Here is a 20,270-nt window from a genome sequence, read left to right as displayed (position 1 = left end):
CCCAGCACCCAGCACCCAGCACCCAGTGGATGCCCCAGCACACCAGCCTCATCTGGTCGAGCTTTTGGAGGATAGTTGGATCGCTGGATAGCTAGATGGGCGAATGGGTGGCTAGGTGGATAGGAGGCTAGCTGAATGGATAGAATGGGTAGCTGGCTGGGAAACAACGGAAATTACAAATTGTTGTTTGCTTTGCATTTCACTCGCACCAAACGAGCGACGGATGACAACAACAGCAGCAGTCGAGCAGTCGAGCAGTTCGAGGAGAACAGAACAGAGCAGAGCAGAACACAAAAAGCAAAAGGGGCGCAGAAAGCTAAAAACAAGAGAGCCAAATGCAAATGAAAATGAAAATGAAAATACATTGGCCAGAGCCAAAGGAAGAAATGTGGAAAATGCTCAGGCCCCTTACCCCTTCGTAGTGCGAGTAGTGCCCTCCCTGATGTTAGTGCACTTTTCTCGATTTATCCGAGTGCTCATGAAGCTATTAATTTCACGAATTCTTAAATACGTGGATTCAAAATAACGACTCCACCCTCCACCCTCCACCTCCCTCCCAACCCACCAGCCACCCAGCCACCCAGTTTATGCGACGCAGGCGAATTTGGGCAAAGGAAATTGTTTATCCACAAGTCAAAGGGTTTCAGCTACAGCAGCATAGAGATGCCAGGCCAAAGAGCAAAGAACTTTTCCAGATACAAGAAACCCATTCAAGTATACACGTAATTAGTGTTATCCATAATCCCTTGGAAATTACATTTTTCATATATTATTAAACTGATTTTTTGTCCAGTTAGATAAGAAGTAGGAACATAATTTCAGCCATAATTTCTCCCCCATTTCCCCCCTTCCCTTCCGCCTTCCCCCGCCTCTGGCGAACAAAAACTGAGATGGCGGAAGTTCAAACAAAAGAGCAGCAGTCAAAATGCAGGCTATTTACTTTGGTCATTTTTAGCAAGAGTTTGCCTCAAATGCGTAATTAATGAAATGAGCATTGTTCCCAGCGCCTCCAGACAGATAATGAATAAATTATATCACTCTTATCACGTTTTATATAAAACAAACATACTAGCATGCTAAAAATATGTAGCGCAAATGAACAATGATGTTGCATGGGGCAAAAGTGGCGCTTTCGGTTTCCTTTATTTCGATTTCTTTTATTTGCACAGAAATAATGCATATGAAATGGTGTCGCTTTTGTTAAATCGAATGGCCATACATTATGTAGCAAGTTAATCGTTATTGAAATAATTGAACTATACTTTACACATTACTATCAATTATTCAAAATGAAGCACAATTAATGCAAAGTTTCCTGAATGCAACCTTTTAAATTCCATTGTTTACACTGCCCAGGGCGATGACTCCTATGGGTCACAGTGGGGCATCGATATGTGTGCTCCGTACGTTCCGTACTTTTGCTGCGGCCCAAGTCAATAAGGGTGTGTGTTCTCTGTGTGTGCGTGTGTGTATTTGTTTACATGTATCGAGTTGCATGCACACTGTACCTACAAACATTCATAAACTCGTACATCTTAAAGTGAGGTCTGCAGTCAATTTAGATAAACAATTATGAGCACAATTGTGCCAGAGCCGCCCGTTCCCGCTCCACGATCCCCGCCAGCAATTCTTTCGGCGCAGCGGCACCCGTTCACTTCATTTGACCCACCATCAAGTGGAGTGCAGTGGAGTGGAGTGGTGGAGTGGCGGAGTGGCGGAGTGGCGAAGTGGAGTCGAGTGGTGCCACCAAGAAGCGGAACACGCCGTAAACAATGCAACGTTGAGTCAGAATGCCAAGCAAAAGTACAATTTTCTCATTTCTTTCTCTTTCCTTTTTTTTTTTTATTTTGTGTGAGTTGTGAGTGGCGCGTTGCGGAGCCAACGAAAAATAACAATCAGAGCGATAATAAAGCCAGCGCAGGGAAAGTGTATACATGTACATATATACCAGAAATGCATAAATTATTCCCTTTCTGTGAGCTGTGAGCGGTGAGCGGTGAGCTGTGAGCCCTCCGAAGATCGCCAGAGATGTTGTGTACAAGATGCCGAGCAACAGCATTTAGGAATTTTAATTGGGCTCCAATAGTAAGCAAACAGAACGAAAAACACAAGGGACTATAAGGGACTATGTGACCAGAAACTGGGTGGGGATACCAATGGTCTACGGTACTGTTTATATTCGGATTGGGTACTTAATGCGATGCCTTTGCTAAGCCATAATAGAACATAGATCACGATGTATACATTTCGAGGGATAATTACGTCAAGTACCATCGCCTATTTATAGTCACCACTCCTTTTTACGTGGCTTTGTACTTCTTACTTTCCGGAATGCGGAAGAGTACAAGGGCTCTCCTCTTCAACTTCATGTGATGTGTCAATCTCACCTGGAAACAGATAAAAATATGGGTTGTACCAATTAAATAAATCGCAATAATCGTAATACAAATAAACAATTAGCGAACGAAATATGCTACGTCATCAATTCCATATTTGAAATGTGGTTACTGGCATATTCTCAGCATAATCACATTAATGTGGTGTTATTAGTTTGCAATTATTCCTTTAATAGAATTTATAAACTTTTAGAAATCCAACTAGTGATTTAACTTGGTTTGATCCTCAATCGAATGCGCACTTCTCGTGAATCGGTGTAGTTAGAGGTCGATGAAATAATTATTTGTATAAGTGTTTCGAGAGGCTACGTGATGGTAAAATCGTGACTGACGTCCAAGAATACTTAATTTGAGTAAAACCCCTAGCTTTTTGAATTACTAAAATGGCAGACTTGAATATTTAGACTCTGTATAAATATAGTTTTCAACTCCATGGTGAGCAGTTGAAACTGAATCAATTTATCACCCAGTCGGGAGAAGTGTGACTTTAAGACCTTTGATCGCCGAACAAATTGAAAGGAGCTTCGAAGGGATAAAGGAATGCTGCTGCTGCAGCTGCTAGTGCAATTCAATTTAAAAATTCTGCGGCTAGCATCATTAATTACGTCACCGTCGCGACGTCACCGGCCAAGCGGCGAAGAAGGAAGAAAGTGAGGCGTGAATGAATGAATGAATGAATGAATGAATCGGGGAAACGAATAAACCCGTTCCCTGTACACTTGAATAACTGCGAAGAATTAAGCACGCCGGTAAGTGGAAGCATGTACGCTCTACCCTAGACTGCACACACGCGCCCACGTGTGGAGCCAGCCACATGCACTGGGAGAAAAGAGGGAACACATTTAATTTATACAAAAATGTATAAATTCATTTAATCAATAATTGAATTATAAGGTTTTAGATGAAACAAGCACACCTTGATAATAGCAAGGCAATAGAAACGATGCAGCTTACATTGTTGAATGTTGAAAGTTTTCGATGTGGGGAAAAACAATCTGCAGGTATTAGGTTGGAATATTAAAATAGTTGTATTTCAATAGTAACATTTAGCAGCACATGAAAGAGATTTGAACATGGACCACAATTTGGATTCAACAGTTTTCGGTTTTCATACCAACTGAATTCCATACCGAGTTTGCAAAGGAATGCAGTTTGTATGCAACAACACCAACAATATATTCCAGAAAATAAACTTAAAAACATGTATAAAAGAGTTCGCAATGCAGTGGGGATTAAAACTCAACCTATTTGAATGCTGAGATTTTTCGAAGCGAAAGAGAAGAGCAGAAAGCATATCGTTTTGATATTACCCACTCAAATACCCATTTGACCCGCGTATATCAAATATCGATGCCGTTGCTCGGTATCGTGCTGTTTGTTTTTATTCGTGTAGAATTAAGAATTCTCCTCTGGTGCAATTTTAAGCACGTGCTGCCAGCCATTTCCCGGTGCCTCCATCACCATCACCACCGCCTCCTCCTCCGCTTACATGGCTTCCATGGCCGCCTGGCACGCCGTCGTGCTCCACGGACCGCGGTCGAAAGCGGAGATGCACAAGGAAACAACAAAGGCAAGAAGTCCGTCGCAGTCCGTCCAGTTTGACCAATCCGTCCCGCAATCAAACAGGCAAGCAAATATCAATGCGAAATTTAATTAAAGCAATCCGACGGTGGGTTATACAAGGCTTTCGGGCCTTGGAGCAGTTTCCGTACGAATTCCCGGCGCTAGTATCAATGACATCGATTGGTAAATTAGCTACCAGGCAACGAGGAGGCTCCTCGCCCCCTCGACTCCTCGACCCACCAAACCGCCAATCCGCCAATCCACCAATCCTCCTGCCAGTCAGTCATTACACGTAGCGCTCATTTAAATAAATTTATATGTGCTATCGTATTTCTTCTGGCTCAGCTACATTTTATGGCATTTTTCCTTCCATTCGCCTTCCTGCCCTCCTGATATCCAGCCTTTTTGCTTTTTTCCTTTTTTTGCGCCTATCGATTCGGAAAGCAGGTCGCGACACATTGCTCGGCTCATTTGAGGCGCATTGCGATGTTTTTGCAGTAGCGTCAAAATACTTATCTTAATCGCTTTCCACCCCCTGCCGATTTTGGCCAAAAGCCCGATATCCAAAAGCCAGCGACGAATGCATAACGCATAACGCTTTTATTAACACATTAATTATACATATCGATTTGGCTCTACTTTGATTTCTCCTTCACTTTCGTGATCTTCACTTCACGACAACTTTGTTTGCCATTTGTGACGCTCGACTATTAATAAGCCGTAATGTGGAAATGAGCCAATAATAAAATGATAACAATCAATCGAGAAACACATGAATTTACCAATGCGGGAAACCACAAAGAACGATTCGATTCTGGCATTCCTTCCAATTAATATTTGCGCAAATGTCTCTCCTGATGATTATTTTCTTGAGAGTGGAAAATAAAAAAAGAAAGTAAAAAATACAAACGAATCTAAATTAAATTCTACATAGTAAAAAGTTGTTCTAAATCAGTTGCGAGACTCAAAAGTTGCGCCATTGGAAGCAGGCTGTCAGAGTCCGTAGCATTCTGATGTCCAATATCAATCCAATTAAAACTAAAAGTTTAGTTCAAAAGTAGCTTTCAAACTGGCAACTCATATATGAAAATTTCTATTCCGCCAGCTGCTTTTCCATCGTGCAAACTGATGCTGTGTGCAAAACGCGTCAAAAAGCATATTGTTCGGAGCAGCAAAATTCTTTATAGCATTCATGGCTTCAATCTCTTGATGATGACCTCCTGCAGAACTGTGGAATGCTGTACAGATTTTGTTTGCCGGCAGATCTCAAAGACTGGGTTCGGTTCCTACATCAACCTTTTACAAGGCTCATGGCTCCCTTATACCCCATCCAACATCCAACGTCTGACATCCAACAGCCTCCTCCAACCGCCCGGTTGTCTGTCAAAGATTTATTTTGTGCAGCAAACGTGAGCAAAACGTACGTAGTACTCGACTCAAATTTATGTATGCAATACGCATTTGGAGCTTTGTGGTCCCAATTCCAAAAGCCCTTCAATATGCCACTCGCCACTCGGCGCTCGGCGCCCCACAAAAGCCCACAACACCTCAGGCATCCAGTCACCCAGTCATCCCCAGCCATCCAGCCATCCAGTCACCCAGTCATACAAGTCATACCAGGCCATACCAACCCATACCATACCATAACATCCCATCCCATCACATCCCATCCAGTCGACATGTCAGCGTTGATTATGGCCCAAGGCGACTTAAGATAAGCATCAAGCTGCGAAAAATGTTATAACTATTAGACACAAAGCAAAGCGACTGGTAAAAAAAAAAAAAGAAAAAAGAGAATGATGGCTGTGAGCTGACAAACAAACACACTTGGTAAAATCGCTTTTTGTACTCGTAGCCAGGGAATTTTTATGACCAAAGGCTCTACTCGGCACCTTAAATAAACTGTTCGATTTGACCAGAAATTCGCCATCGGTATTTATATATTCGCCATACACTCACCCATTATCTGGTGGTTTATATATATATAAATATAGGAAGAGAGAGATTCGTGGTTTTTTCGCATAAAGTATAATAATATTTATGTGTTGATCGCATGAAATGTGCTGTATAAATTTATCCGAGCGCCAGTTCGGTGCATTTGCTTTCTTTTTATGGTCATAAAATAAAAGGGGCGGGCGGATGAGCAAGTGGGCAGGTGCTGCTGCTGGTGCTGCTGCTGAAGGAGATTCCTTTCGGGTGCCAGGCAGTCAACCAACCAGGCAGAGATTCCCGTTCCGTGCGTTTATTGCAAACTGTCACAATATTTCGAAGGAGCAAGTGCCTAAGAAAAATTGACAGGAAATAGTAAATGGAAATGCGAATGCGAATCCGAAAGCGAAGGCAAATGTCACAGGCACAGTCTTCGTGATTTGAAGTGTGTGGTGCAAATGGTGGCATAGCACACTCAGTGGGTCTATCTATCTGACCTAGAACCCAGAACCCAGAAGCTGCTCGAGTAATCTCATTCGCCACCGAACCGAACCAAACCGTACCGTACCGCACCGATAAAGTGATGATAGAATGCCAAATTCATGGAAATTTGCCAGCGCAGCCGGAGTTTTCCTTGCTGGCGTCACATTTTCTGCGGTAACCCAAACTCCACTCCATCATCCTCGGCAATCCGGCAAAAAGGTCATCGAACGCAGGCTGTGATATGATATGGTGGTGATATGGCTGGTAATCCGTAATACTGTTTGTGGTCAGTGGAATTTGGCCGGAAAGATTTGCATTTACCTGCGCTAATAAAATGAATTTGGTTCGCGCCAAAATAAAAAAAAAAAGAAAACCAAATATATAATTTAATCAGCTTTGCTAGTTAAGTTGATTCAACTATGCATAGTGGGCAAAAACCCACTACAAATATCGATATTAATCTTTTAGACACAAAGAAAAAGAAAGCAAATAGTTTATCAGAGTTATGTGCGCTGCAAATGGGAAAATGCACGCACTTTTTAGTTCTAGCTCAGTATTTGGGCAAACAAAATCGCTGGCAACGCAAATAAAAGCAAATAAAACGAGTACTTGGCCCTAAGGGCAGCCTTTAGAAAAGTATTACATTTCTCGCATTCGCATTTATTAATTTTATTTGTTGGCCAAAACCAACTGTTATTGGTTTGCTTGTTTGCTAATGAAAATGTTTCGATAGGCAAATATGGCTACATAAACACGCTATTATTAGAATTCCTATTAGAAAGTCACGGTTACTTGTTAATTGACTTATTTCTTATTTGTACTCGTACGAGTATGTGCACGAGTATTATAATAATGGAATTTTTTAACAAATCCGTTTAAAAGCGGCAGATTAAATGCACTTACAAATTGCACAAATACAATTTAAATGTAACCACATTGGTTTCCGTTATTAAAAAGTATCCAGATGCATTGTTATTATTGCACAAGTGGGGTCAAAAGCACCAGGCCGACAAAGCAGATTAAATTATAATATTTCATAGGCAAAATACCGTGGATAAACATTGCCAAATGACCGACACTTGATGCTTTTTGGCGGTGTATTCGACTGGAAAATACATGATATAACTTTAATAACGCCAAAGCTAAACCATAATTAACTAGATATTTGAGGTGAGAAACTGAAAATCGGGTGCGATTAGGGGGTATCTCCAGTTTGGGACACTCCAGTTTGGGACGTTTGCTGTCTTCTTTTCGTGTCCCCCTTTGTGAGCAAGTGAGTCCTTGGGTTTTGCACCGGAATCTGGCAACTTGTCTCCGGAGATGGGTATCCAAACCGGTGGAAGTCGATGGCACTTGGTTGTGTCAACGAGGAAAAGAGGCTGATGCTGATGTGGATGTGAATGTGGATGCTGAAATGGTGTTGCTGTGGCAAGTTGAAGTTCGTGTATGCGTTTTGTGTTCGAAAATAAACGGAAGCCATAATAATGAGATTTATCTTTGGATTCCCCAACAGTTCAACCTGCAGCGGCTGGATAGTAGGAGACTACTACAAAATGGCACTCTTAGAGGGGCAAACGCCCATCGTTAAAAACGTACATTTTCCCCAAACAAGGATGCAAAAAAAAAAAGAGCAAAACAGCGAAGAAACTGTGCGGTTGGTTGGAGTTGGGAGTTGGGTTACCGGGGGATTTTGGAGCCACGCAGCACGGCATATGCCTATTATAATTTTGTGCGCATAAAACTCAAATATTTCTGCTTCGCCACCAGACCAGTTGTTGTGTTTAGTCTTCCGCCACCAGCAAAAAACAACAAAATAACGAAAAAAAAAAAAAAAAAAAAAAAACGAAGTAAAAAGAAGAACCAATAAACAACATTTAACATATGTGGGATACGAACGGTAATTTTTAATAATAGACTTAAAAGAATTTAATACTTTGAGTCGTGCCCGAAGCGAACAATTTCCTCAATCGCTGAACCAGGCTAAATCGATGATTCTGGGCGGTTCACATGCAAACAAACACAGGCAAACACTCGGTACCTTGGCTTAAAAGGCTGAATATACATAAACTCCTTAATGAGCTGCTAAAAAGTTTCGTGCTCCCAAAAGTCAGTGTATAAAATCCAATTGCTTCTGGTTTAATTGCCCCTGCTGACATCCCTTTGTGTTTCGTATTTTGTATTTCGTATTTTTTTCACGTGTTCGCGTACAGCTAATTATGTTTTGTCTGGATTGTGTCAATAAAACGTTAATGAAATTTACGCACTGAAAGTATTAACTTCTTCGTTCGGGGCTCCCTCAACCGATGGGATGGTCAGTGCCAATACGAGGGTATTTCTAATGCCCGGGACCCCACCCCTCCCCTTCTCTACGGCAGGGCAAACATTACATTTGATTGTTATTTTTCTCAGCGCCCAGTGCCCACACAGAAATGAAATCCGTAGCAGGCCTACAAGAACCGAATTCAAAACTGGAAAAGCAAAAGGGCGAAGGAGCTAAAATAAAATACAAAATACGAAAAACAAAAAACAAAAAACCAAAGGCAGAGCGGAGCAAAACAAAAGAAATGACTGCCGTTGTTTGGACTGCATACAAATTTCGCATTAGCCCCGGCAACAATTTCCCCAGCTCCCCAGCTCCACAGCTACCCAGCTACCCAGCTCCACAGCTCCCCCCCAGTTCACGAGCTCCGGGGGTAATGGAGTTCCGCTTTCATCTGACTTCGGCTCCGCTTTGTAATGGCCCACATATATAGCATATATATTGGGTGTCGGGTGGGTGGTTGGGTGGCTGGGGCGGCTGGCAGACGTTCATTTGCCCATTCATTCGGCTCATTCATACTTCAATTTGGTTTGGACCTTTATATAAAATTTCATTAATTTCCAATCGCCTGGCGCGGTTTGCATTATGAACTGGGCGAAGCCAACCACCTCCTCCTGCGCATCATATTTTCCCTGTTTTCTTATTTTTTTTCCCCAGCATGTATACAATATACCATATATATATAATATACAATATATAGTATATTCGTGTACATCATAGTGGAATGTGCAGCCATCCACCCCCAACGGCCACTCACCCTAACACTCACTGAGACATCTTGACGACGCATTTCGGTCTGTTTCCCTCATATCGAGGGCTCAATGTGCTGCATTCTGTACACAATGTGTATGTGGGAAGACGAGTGTTTCGTTTGCAACCCCATGAAGTCCGTACAATTCAATCGTGAAATGTACTTTCAATGTGCGTAGAGAATGTCTTCCTGCTGCTTTCACTTTCTCGGTTTTCATATTTTTCATTTAGTTTTTAAAAAAATGTTTAGAAATTATTATGCACATTTATATTGAACGTACTTATATATGTACATATATTCACTCGAACAATTTTCGAAGCAACTTGTAGGTCACATTTCCCATTCCCTTTTTTTTGTAATAGTATAAGAGTGTGGTAAGGAGTATTTAAGCCCTGCCATCTGTGCGCCACCTTGACATCTGTTCACCGCAGTTGATTATTTCTCCACCCATGGCCTTTCCCCTTTGAGCAAGACATATATATTGTAATTTTTCTTCTCTATTTAATTTTAGGGGTTCTTTCCCCGCCCGAGGAAGCACACCTAAACCCAACACCCAACATCCAACATCCACACCCCATGCCCGCACTCATTTCCGTTTAAGTTTCTCAGTTTCTCAGGAAAACGTGGGGCAACGTCTAGCAACATTTTGGCTCTTAAGAGGCGAAAGTCCCACGACTTGATCCGCATCCTCCATCCTGCGAAATGTTTTCGTGGCAGGAAAGCTTGTTGCTTTGGCCCGAAAGTGCCATACTTCTCGACCTGGTTCTAAACAACATTTTCGTAGCCACTTGGCTAGCTCTCCGACCGTTCAATAATCTCGATTTAGCAGGCACATCACGTAATTCTAATTTAAAAATTACAAGCCTTGCTTGGCAGCCGGTATCATGGTATCATGCATTTGATAAGGCCCCATCACATATGCATGCATGTATGTTTTCTGGCCTACAAGTATATACATATGTACATACATGCATATACATACATATAAACTGGTTGGATTAGCGCCGTTTATTACCTGGAAACACATGGGCGTTTGCTAATCTCCGAAAGTTTATGCGCGACGAGTATTTACTAATGCAACTATCATATTCCTTATAAAACAGACAAAAACCAATTGCTTAAAGTTAAGGTTATTTTCCCAGGATTGTTATAATGTTTAAATTTGAATTTAGAATATATTTACCTTTTTATTATTTGACTCCAATCATCCAATCATCTGCAAGTCTTAAACTTCATCGGCGTTTAAAAAGTGTATATGGAAAACATGAACTATGACCCCAAAGGTAGTCTGAAAGCAAATGAAAGAGGGAAATAATGAAAAATATGATTACATAAGTATATATGGTATGTTTTTTTCAACACACCCACTACAATTAACCATTTTCAGTTCTCCAGTAACAGGTGCAAAAGGCGCTTTTTCGCGCACATTCGAACTCCAAAAGGCACATCCTCATTTCACGCAGTGAATCCACGAAAGCACTCACAGTTGTTGGTGGCACTTCTTTCGGTAATGTAGCGAATGCCAAGCCCTAATTAGAACACTAGGTATTTGGGTTCCTGTTTTTATTTTTTTTGTTTTTTTTTTTTTGCGCCCAGCACTTGCATTCAATTAGTTTCGAGCGACTAACGAAACTTGAAGAGCAAGGTGTTGCTTTGGGTAAAATGATGGTGGATGGTGGGTGGTGGAAATACTCGTATTCGCATTCACATGGAAACGAAACATCAGAACTCTTGGAGTGCATTTTAGCTGGAATAATAAATCATTCCACCTGTTGGTAATTACACACGATGGCGTTGACATGCATGTGGCATATGCACACTGCTCATTGATATAAATATGTACATTTAAATACTACAAATTTGGTTTCGCTTCTTAAAACACGTGAGTTTCTCGGCTAGCTACTTAACTATTGACATTCGTATGGAAATTAAGACATTAAGCATATAATGGTTAACCGCCACAAAAGGTAAAAGTACATAAATTACTTTATCCATTTTGTATTTAACGATTATGTGAGTACTTTGCGACACCCGCATGATTGCGACGTTATTACAGGAAAGTGACTTGTAAATGAGCAAGTATTATGATAAGTATTAATGCACAGCCCATCTATGGTACACCCCCCATCCATTAATATCGCTTCCGTAAACTTTAACTTTGTTGAGATGAGTTAAAAACGCGTCGATGATGAGATTTGGCAGAGATGGGCAGAGATGAGTTAAATGAGCTGACGAACAGGGGCGAAAAAAATTTCATTTCACTTAAATCTTTCTTTCAATTAAAAGTTTTAATTGATTTTCCGTATATTCATTCACGCACACATGCACATATTGTGTGTGCGTGTCCGACATCGCGTGTGTGTATGACGCGCGTGTGTGTAAGGGGCGCGTGTGTATGTGTGTGTGTATGTGTAAATGAAGTTCGCGATACCTGCAGTCCGTAATTAATAATAAATACACGAGTGAGGTGTGGGAAAAGTTAGTTTAAGACACTTTTTTACAGATGTAGTACAAGCAAAAGTGTTTCGTGGTCTAGTCAAGCGATTATGACTGCTTAAGTTCTTAACACAATGGATTCTACAGCAAAGTCAGATGTTCGCCAGCATACAATTATACATTAAATTATTTGGAAGAACAAATTTATAAATAATAAATTTATAAATTATTGCAACCACTTGGATTGTTACTGATAGCTTGCAATATTTGTTGTTTAAATTGAACAATTTTTTATCATCGAAACTATTATAAAAATTGGTATGTAGCCGATGGTTTTTGCAAGTGTGGAACGCCAACAAACAGATTTGTATGAGAGTACACTTAGAGTAACCCTCTCTAATGTTTGTTGCTATACCACATGTTCGCCATATCGAACATGTGCGAAGCAAAAGCAAAACATTAATGTTCAAATTGTATACTAATCAAGTTGAAAGTGCCTTAGACAATAGGAATAACTAGTCTTATTTTCCATTTTACAAAACGAAATCCTTCCATACTGAAACGAAAAGAACGTCCTCACAACTTCTCCAAGTGCACCGAGTCTAGAATCGAACATGTTCGAAGCAGCTGAATCGAACCTAACATCTCCGAATCGAACTTCGAACTCCAGCCGCGTATGAGCTGATCATGAGAAGCCGAGACCGAAAAGAGAGAGACGAAGGAGAGCACGAAGACAGAGAGCGAATGGAGGGCATAAAAGGAGTAAACAATGATGAAGAACGCCACAAAGAGGAGCCCAGCACAGCGAGCAGAGGGTAAACTGAAACTTATTTATGAGTTTTAAGAAGTAGAAGTAAATGGTAAATGGGAAATGGTAAATGGCGTAGGCGCTAAAGAACAATATACTCGCAAAACAAGCAAAACAAGCAAATCAAGCAAACACACTGAGCACCACAAAACAGTCCGATAATGAAGCCGAAATAATGCAAAAACCACACACAATAGTTGAGCCGAGCATGGGAATACGAAAATAAACCATATTGTGCCAAGGTAAATGTTAAATGGCAAATGACGTAGTATGTAGATATAAAAAGTGCAGACTGGGGAACCCCCTTTCCGTAATTTAGGCGCAAAACAGTCTCACCTTTGGCAGAGTGAATGAAATGCTTTCATACATCGCTATTTACATACATTCATATGTACATATGAACATATTTGCTTTATTTTGTACCGACTTATCGCCTTTATTGAGCTTCGACTGCAGTTTTTCCCTTCCATATTTATTTATACCGTGCCATTTATCTACTTTCAGAACTGATAGACCAGTTTACCTACATAGATAACTGAAATGCACAGCGGCATGGAAAAGTAGACTTCTTTATGTCGATTATGATGCGCTTACAATAAAAGCATTGTTTAACAATTTGCTGAAATGCTGGCTGAAATGCAACAGCTTTTAAGTGCAAACATTACAAGCAAAATTTTTGCATTTGGGGCGCAGTAAAGTACCTAATAAATGTTATGCATTATTCAATTGACTGCCAGTTGTGCGCTTTGCTAACTTAACAATACTTCTTTGTTGTTGGCCATAATTTACTTTATGCGAATAAATAACATTTAATCCAAAGGTTTTGTAAAAAATCGATTCTGATATTAGCACCAAAAAAACAGAAAGATATTGACTGTCAACTGACACTGGCACTTAGACTACATGAAATTTATTTTCTACTTTTGTTGTAGGCTTCCTTAGGTTGAAGATTATAACCCTATAGATTGATAACTTTATAGTACGCTTTAACGAGTGTTTGTGATTATTGAGTAACTTTAACATAAACATTTCGTACGATTTATTTTAATTTAAAAGACATCATCAATCAATGCCAATTCTGGCAAAGACAAATTTGACCCTTTTACCGCGCACCATTTCCACCATTTTTCCAAGCGCATTGTTCTCCGTTAAAAAGGGTTTGCGTTTTTCGCGGGCGTAAAATTTGATTTCCAATTAGCCAAACACAAATAAGGCGAGGGAAAAATCAGCGCTGGAAAAAACGCTGGCTTTTGTTGTGCAGTGTAGCACGGTACACCGCTTTCCTGAGATATCTTTTTCACACATTTTTCGGGCAGACATTCTGCACGTTTTGCGCATTATTTCGATTTGAAGTGATTCATTCATGTTCAAAATGCTGCTCACATGCGTTTTCAAAAACTTGTCAATCGGCCGATAAGTGTTAACTTACTAAGATACATACAAGATGACGCATCCTGCGCAAAACAAAAAACAAAAACAAGAGAGAATGCTATAGTCGAGTTTCCCGACTATCTGATACCCGTTACTCAGCTAGTGGAAGTGCGAAGGAGAGTCTTCAGCACTGACACTTTTTGGCGGTTTGTGGGCGCAAAAGTGGGCGTGGCAAAAAGTTTTTTGGCAAATCGTTAGAAATTTACAAGACTAATACAAAAATGAAAAAATATCAAAATATTTTTCAAAAGTGTGGGCGTGGCAGTTTTGGGCGGTTTGTGGGCGTTAGAGTGGGCGTGGCAAAAAGTTGTTTGGCAAATCGATAGAAATGTACAAGACTAATACAAAAATAAAAAAATATTAAAACCTTTTCCAAAAGTGTGGGCGTGGCAGTTTTTGGCGGTCTGTGGGCGTTAGAGTGGGCGTGGCAAAAAGTTTTTTGGCAAATCGATAGAAATTTACCAGACTAATACAAAAATTAAAAAATATCAAAACCTTTTTCAAAAGTGTGGGCGTGGCAGTTTTTTGCGGTTTGTGGGCGTTAGAGTGGGCGTGGCAACATGAATCGACAAACTTGCGCTGCGTCTATGTCCCTGGAGTCTGTATTCTTAATCTCAACTTTCTACCTTTTGTAGTTCCTGAGATCTCGACGTTCATACGGACAGACGGACAGACGGACAGACGGACAGACAGACGGACGGACAGACGGACATGGCCAGATCGACTCGGCTACTGATCCTGATCAAGAATATATATACTTTATATGGTCGGAAACGCTTCCTTCTGCCTGTTACATACTTTTCAACGAATCTAGTATACCCTTTTACTCTACGAGTAACGGGTATAATAAAAAACAGCACTTTTGTGCTTTTCAGATGCTATCTTACTGCAAATGCTATTCTGCAAGATATTTTGCCCTTCTGGGAAAGATGAAAAAATACAGTTTCGCTGACCAAAAGTTCTGGCCACTACATACATACAAATGTACATATTTCTGGGTTCTGACTGAGGAAGCTGGCTCGGTTTGGTTTTAGACTATTATTATCGCGTGGTTTCGATCAGGAAGCCGAAAAAGATGGCCAAGCTGTACTGCCTTAATGCCAAAAGCAAACAGTAACACAGTAACCACAGGCAATCCTTCATCTGCAACACAGCAGCAGCAGCAGCAGCCTCGGTGGTGGTGGTTTAAACTTCGGTTTTCTCAGCATCTTTCTTCTTTTCCCCCAGCTTTTTTCATCTTTTTTTCGCTTTGTGCTTGGCCCCAACTTTATTTGAAACTCCAACTCCATCTCCATCTTCAGCTCCAGCTCCAGCTCCAGCTCCACAGAGCTCTGCCTTTCCGCTTGGGCCATAATTGTTGTCAAAACGAGTTTTCGATGAAGTGGTTGCTCTGGTTGTTGTTGTTGCTGCTGCTGGTACTACTCGTTCCTGTTGTTGTTTCTTTTGCTGTAGAAGTGACCGTTGCTGTTTCCAATCTTGTTGCTGTTGTTGTTGTTGGTGGTGGTGGTGCACGTTAGTCTTAACTACAGCTAACCCAAACTCCGAAATCTAACTCAACGTTAACTCGAGCATGTAGAGACCAGAAAAGATCGCATTGGTCGCACGCCTCGACTGCGCCATACCCACTAATTAGGAGAATTTTTAAGGATATCAACCAACGTACGTACATTTACAGCTAATCATAACTAACCGAATCTTAACATTTACTCGCATGTAGAGGCCAGAAAAGATCGCATTCACCGCATGCCTCGCCTATTATATACCCACTAACTGCGGGGATTTTGCACAAAAACCATTAAATGCTAAATCCAATATGCATAACTACAAATATGAAATTGCGCTAGTTTGATAGACTTCAATAATTGTTTTGAAACTGTCCGTTCTGGCCATTCAAAGACTGTTTGTCATTGCCCTGGGAAACTCTGCGGCATTTCACGAGGAGCACTTGGTGTTGTTATCCATCTTCTGCAGTGGAACAGTGACTTGGCTGAAAGTCCAGTCCAAACGGTATGGATATTGAGCGCAACATGGGGAGCTTATGTGTGAAATGTGTGGGGAATGGCTGGGTTCACATGTACACATGCCACAAGACTGCTGATGCATCGTTTATCAACAGCTTTTTGGTGACTTCCCATGTTGACTTATGCACAAACATACATAGGTCCTATTCCAATTTCAAATCAATGACCTTAAATGTACTCTACTCGTTTGATATTTTCCGTTTGCTGATGTTATTTTCCCTGGGTTGTCTACGAATATTTAGATAACGTCTTTGTCAAGTGCCGTCGGTGGAAAAAAATGCGGGAACAATTACAAGCGAGCGATGTTTAAACAATTTTCGACTCGACTTTCGGGTCATTGTCTTGATAAAATCGAGTTTTATTTTATCAAAAGTTGGCCAGTTTGCCAGTTCTCCCAGGCCAATTGTACTTTTGACTGTACAATTTTGAGGTAGTTTTAATGAAGTTCGGATTCGTCGCTTCTGCAGTCGACTGACAGTCGACAGTCCAACCACAAAATTACCACCGGCATGTTTGCCCCTGGCAGCCCAAAATTCAGCTTAAGCCACACGCAAATCGCACCGAAAACTTCGTCTCGTCAGCAATTTGAAGGTGATAATCCCTATTGAGGTCCTTTTTGCTAAACGTTATTTGTGAGTTTCCTAAAATACTTATGCGGGCTCTCCTTGGATAATCTTCAATGTCATTTCTTTAGATTGAAGTCAGCGCTCAGTGTACCACAAGAATCAGATATAAGATGGTATAAGATGTTTTGAACCATAGAACTACCTAGTTTATTTGAGAAAAGAAAACCCCTTTCAATTTACCACATGTTTGCATAAAACGCTAAATGGTCCTTAATTCTTATTTCTTATATTTATATTTAAGAGCAATCACTGAATGTTTCTTATAATATTTTATCTATACGATTCTTAGAGCTGTAAAACTACTCGACTTATCTATTGTTTCAAGTGCTTGTGGAATGGAACCCCCAATAAATGTCTCACATGTTCGTCTTAGGACAATTTCGGTTATTGGTTCTTGTAGAAAATGAAAAACAATAATGGATTTTTTTAAATAATTGCTTTCAATCAAATTGTGCGTGATCGTTTTTGTGGCAACTGTACATACATATATGAATACAAAATTCTTTTCCTAAATTGTATGTGTTTGATCCAAGTGTTTTTGAGAAACAATAAAGTTTAGAATTCTGCACCGTTTTTCTATGTTAATTAATGGGAAGAGTAAGGAATTTGTTCTTTCAGAGATGAAGTGGAAATTCTATTTCCGTCCTAAGAAAACCATAATACGCATTCCCTAAATCGAAAAATTCCTTTTCTGTCATATTTAATTTGGGTTGTAGTAAAAAGGCGCCCCAAAATAAAATCCATAATCACATTACACCATTTAAAAACCATAAAACTCGGGGTAGTAAAATTAAATTTTGACTTTACAAATTTATGGCTGAAACTAGAGTGATAAACTAAAGTGATAAACTAAAGTAATAAACAATTGTTTTATACACAATGTTGAGGATACAGTAAGAAATTTGTAACATTTAGATTTCTCATAATCTTAGATGGTATATAAAACCCATTTCCGTCTTAATCTTGATGAAACAAAGAAAAACATAGGTTTCTAGCGATTTGAAGTTGACCTTTAGTGCATATAAGCCAGCTAAAAACTTTGGGCGAGGGTATATCCAATTGCTTTCCAAGTCTTATTGGCACTTTTTCTTCGCGTCTCACTTTCTGGGCCGCAATATTCGCATCTTAGCTGGGTTTCCTGCGTGCTAATCGCTTTGTTTGTGCTTTTCCCTGTTTTCCCTGCTTTCCCACTTCTTTTGCGCTCCTTTCGCCTGCAGTTCTTATTGGCCCGAGGATAAATTCATGAAAACAAAAAAGTGCCCCGCCAAAAACACCAACTCACACACGCACGCACCTACCAATACCAAGGTAATCGCACCCGCAGAAACACGCACACTTTGACAGTACCACTGGCGGCTAACTGTACTGCATGGACACAAAAAAAACCAGCAAGAAAGGAAGCCGGCTTTGGCAAGCCGAACTTTATATACCCTTGCAGTGGTACAACAAACTGGCAGTAGTACCGAATAGGAACACTATGATCAAAAACAATGAATATATAATTTCTATTCTATTACTTTCAGATCATTTTCTAAATTTTCCTATGCCAGCTAAATGATATAATCGTCCGATATTGATCAAAACAAATCCGAAATGATATACATATTGTCTTAAAACTGGAGTACACTGATCAAAAACAAAATAAAAACAATTGAAAGAAGACATTTGAGAATGTTTCACGCAGATCGCCTTAAAACTAAAACTAGTTTTTATAGAGATCAAGAATACTGATCAAGAATATCTATACTTTACATACTGAAATCAATGTACCCTCTGCAAGGGTATAAAACCTGAAGTTAAAGCAAAAAAAAAATTAAGTTTCTCTTCTGTGCGCTGTCTTCTAATTTCTGTTCGTGCTTTTGTTCTGCTCTTGTTTTGTTTTGTTCTACGTTTGTTTGTTTGTTTTTCATTCTTTCTTAATTTTTGGCAACGTCAATTACACGCGAAACTTCTTGCCTGAGTGCTTAACCCTTGGCAGGGCGCGCAGGTAGCGCGCGCGCTCGTATTAACCCTCCAGCGGGGCACGCACACACACGTTTGTTGTTTAAGACTATGGATATAGGAATATGGTTGCAAATTAAAGATCATATTGCATATTAGCCACCAATTTGTAAGAGGATCAGTGTAGTCTGGCCAACGGAATTGAGTTCAGTGGGGAAATCACCGATCTCCGGGCAGATGATTCGTTACTTTTGGGGTTAATGGCTTTTAAACTGCACACCGCACTTTACTTACATACATATGTATGTTCATATACACACATATATGAGATGTATGTTTTCTTTCTTTCTTTGCCTTTCCCTTATTTTCCTGCCTTCGAAAACGCAAATGATGCAGTTCGTTTGATTCATTTGACATTACAATTGCTGCAGCTGCACGTTGTTGTTCTCATTTTGTTGTCGTCGTCGTTGCTGTTGCTGTTGTTGCAAGCGATGCTGCATTTTGCTTCAGTTTCAGTTTTTCATGTTTTTTTTCAAGCACAAACCACGCTGCAGTGGCTGTTGTTGTTGTTGTTGTTATCATTGTTGCTTCTGTTGTTTTGCAGGTAAGTCGAAGATGAGTGTCGAACCGGTTCAACGGGTACACGAACACCATTGAAAGAAACCACATACGTACATGAAAAGACACACACACGGACATCACTTGCACTCTCCCGCTCCCGCTCTTTCTATCTCTATCTCTCTCCCTCGCACTCAATGCACTTATTTTGACTCTTTATCGCTCCCACTCTCTTTACCTCGCTTTGTGTTGATCCGCTCTCCGCTCCGTTATTTACTCCACGGCGTTGCTTTTCCGAATATAATCACCTTTGGCGTTTGCTGCCTGCGAGGGGGCTTGAAGTGTGGGGGGGAAGGGGTCGTTTAAGGGGTATCACTTGCAAGTAACCGAAAAAAAATAGTGAGTAATGCACTCGGGACCGCCGCAACAGCCGCGTGTTTCGCGCGTTCGAAAAAAAAGCAAACACACACACACTCGCCGCCACTCAACTCAAGTGAACTCCACGCGACGCGAGGCGAGACGACTTTTCGTGTTTCGTTAACCGCGACTGTCCATTCAATTGGCGGCAACAACTGACTGCTCCGCGCACTCGACTACGTACATATGTGTATGTGTGTGTGGGTGGGCGCTGCGCTCAACGTTTCACACTAGCAACAACCTACGCGACCGGCGTTTGCAACAACACTGCGACGCACATCTGTTCGAGAACACGGCTCGATGCAAGCCGCTCGAGCCGAATCGAACCGAGTCACAGCGAACCGAACCGAACTAAGCCGAGCCGACATGCAACATGTTGGACCAGAACATCAGCTGAGCGGTTCCAACAGCAACAATGCACTCTAACAAAAAGTGTACAGAAGTCTTATTTAAACAATCCTTTAAGTAACAAAATGACTTGCATACGCTTGGGCGTATTACTAATCAAACGAAAGCAGTGTTCTGATATAAATAAAATGTGTGTGTGCATGTGTTATATTTTGCCTCATTGGAATACTTATATGTAGTTA

At 40.7% G+C, this 20,270-nt stretch overlaps 1 protein-coding gene across 2 annotated transcripts in view; it reads right to left on the bottom strand.

Moving 5' to 3' along the window:
- Positions 1 to 19,957, bottom strand: part of LOC122625173 — a 112,070-nt gene extending 92,113 nt beyond the window's left edge. For both annotated transcript variants that reach the window (XM_043805128.1, XM_043805130.1), the window contains exons 1-2: positions 19,502 to 19,957; positions 10,626 to 10,730 (exon numbers count right to left, since the gene is read on the bottom strand). The gene's annotated coding sequence lies outside the window, so the exon portion shown is untranslated. The remainder of the gene's footprint in view (positions 1 to 10,625; positions 10,731 to 19,501) is intronic.
- Positions 19,958 to 20,270: the final 313 nt, after the last annotated feature.

The sequence above is a fragment of the Drosophila teissieri genome, chromosome X (assembly GCF_016746235.2).
Source record: "Drosophila teissieri strain GT53w chromosome X, Prin_Dtei_1.1, whole genome shotgun sequence".
In the NCBI taxonomy this organism is placed as follows: Eukaryota; Metazoa; Arthropoda; class Insecta; order Diptera; family Drosophilidae; genus Drosophila; species Drosophila teissieri.
Note: the sequence above shows the minus strand (reverse complement) of the source record. Positions and strands in the feature narration are given on the sequence as shown.